Source organism: Myotis davidii, unplaced genomic scaffold (assembly GCF_000327345.1).
Source record: "Myotis davidii unplaced genomic scaffold, ASM32734v1 scaffold133, whole genome shotgun sequence".
Lineage (NCBI taxonomy): Eukaryota > Metazoa > Chordata > Mammalia > Chiroptera > Vespertilionidae > Myotis > Myotis davidii.
Genome location: NW_006284732.1, coordinates 137,949 through 140,017, shown reverse-complemented (window position 1 = coordinate 140,017; position 2,069 = coordinate 137,949).

Genomic DNA, 2,069 nt, shown 5'->3' with positions numbered 1-2,069 from the left:
CCAGACTGGGTCTGCTGCGTTTGATATGGTAAAGCTGACAGGATTACAAGTAAGGGGGCCACAGTCCGAGGGGGATCTGAGGTTTACTAGCAGGCTATGTAAAGCACCAGAGTGGTAGTGAGAACACTGCCAATATGGACAGTAGAACTCCCCTACATCGTCACAGTCCCCCTTCTGGCGGTATTTCATACATAGATATTTGTGGTTGGTGGCATATCTCCAATGCCACCCACTGCAGCTAGACCGCCCCCAGGGCCATGGCCGCACAGGCACCGAAATAGAGAGTGACACTAGAGGATTTCCCATTCCAGACAGTAGAATTGATGACTCCCTCATCATCCCAAGTCCGTTACACCCGAAAAAACAAAAAACCTTCATTGGTGCACTCATTGTTAGCTGCCTGTAGGAGGATTATGGTGAGGAGACGAGACATATAAAAAGGAATTAAAAAACCTGAGCTTCTTCCGGAGTAAAAAGTTGGAGGGTCCCTTGCCAGGTAAGATCTACTGTCCATGAGCGTAAGTCTTCTGGGGAAGCAGATCGTGGTCGCCACCAGGAACAGTCCTCCAGGATGCACTGCCGGAGATGGTAGAATTGAGCCTGTGAGGAGTGAGGAGTCATCAGGTCCTGGACTGTGCCACTGAGTCTTCTTCGGGGATGGTGGGAGGCATTTGCTGAGCCTGAGAGAGGTAGGTCCTGGGGGTAGACGTGTAGGAAGGTAGTGTTTTGTGTAGAGGTGTGTATGGCCTAATGTGTGAGAGGTGATACCAGTGGTGTATTCCTTGTACCTTTGCTGCCATAGAGGTAGATAGTATGACTGGGAAAGTCCCTTCCCATGTGGGTGTTAAGGATGTTTTTCCCTTTTTCTTGACATAGACCAAGTCCCCAGGGAGGACTGAGAGATGAGTAGAAGTTGTAGGAAAGGGGCTGGGGAGAAGATTGTCAGGGTGTTGTTGTAAGAGTGGCCTCATATGGGCAAAAGCAGGGAAGTAGTCTTCCGGGATAGGGGAATTGTCCTCCGGGGTTTGGAGGACAAAAGGCCGCCCATACATGATCTCGAAGGGGCTTAGAAGTAGCAGTTGTTGTGGCATGGCCCCCAGTCTCATTAGTGCCAGGGGGAGAAGTTCAGTCCACGGCATATGGAGCTCTAAGGACAGCTTGGTTAGATGTGTTTTTAAGAGATGATCGGCCTTTTCTACTTTACCCGAAGACTGAGGGTGGTAGGGGATGTGGCGGTTCCATTTGATGGTTAGCATTTGAGAGACCAACTGTGTTATCTGAGAGACGAAAGTGGGGCCATTATCAGATTGAAGAGACATCGGAAAGCCAAAGCGGGGGATGATGTCGTGGGTCAGGGATAGACGAGAGTACAGGTTCCTGTCCAGCTGATGGGGGCACAGATGTGTGTGTTTTCCCCGCAGAGGAAGAAAAATCCCTGATCAGGGAGACAAAGCTGAAAGGTGTGCGGAGAAGAAGTGGACTAAAGGGTATGAGATTCCTTTTCCCAGTTCCATGCTCCAAGCTGAGCGGGTAGTCCCCATGGCGATACCAATAAGGGGTGACAGAGGAGTGGTTGAGATGGTATTGCAGTGAAAGTGGGAGGGAATGTTAGAACGGGCTGTTATCCAAGGGAGAAGAGAAAGGGAAGGAAAGGAGCAGTGGAAGCCAGGGACCTGGATGGTTGGATAAGAAGTAAGACACTCCACTCAGAAAATATACATTCAACGAAGTACAAGAGACGTTCTGTAATAAAAACTGACAGCAGACGAATTAAAACATGTCTAGCAATCAATGTTTCAGTATTGTATGCTATTTTAAGATATTTAGATATTTATAATTTAACCCAGCAATGCTCCAAAGTCTTTAAGTTAATAAAGACTTTGGAAAGTTATGTATAGGCATATGAGACTGGAGAAAAGGCAGAGGGAGGAGGGAGCAGGCCCCACAGCCTGCTCCCAGGCCTCTAGCCACTTGGATTCGAAACTGCTGCATTTTTCCCTAGAGATGACATGCTGAGGTTGGGGAGATAATGAGCTCAGTTTCTGGTAATAGCCGGACTGTTAAGTAAG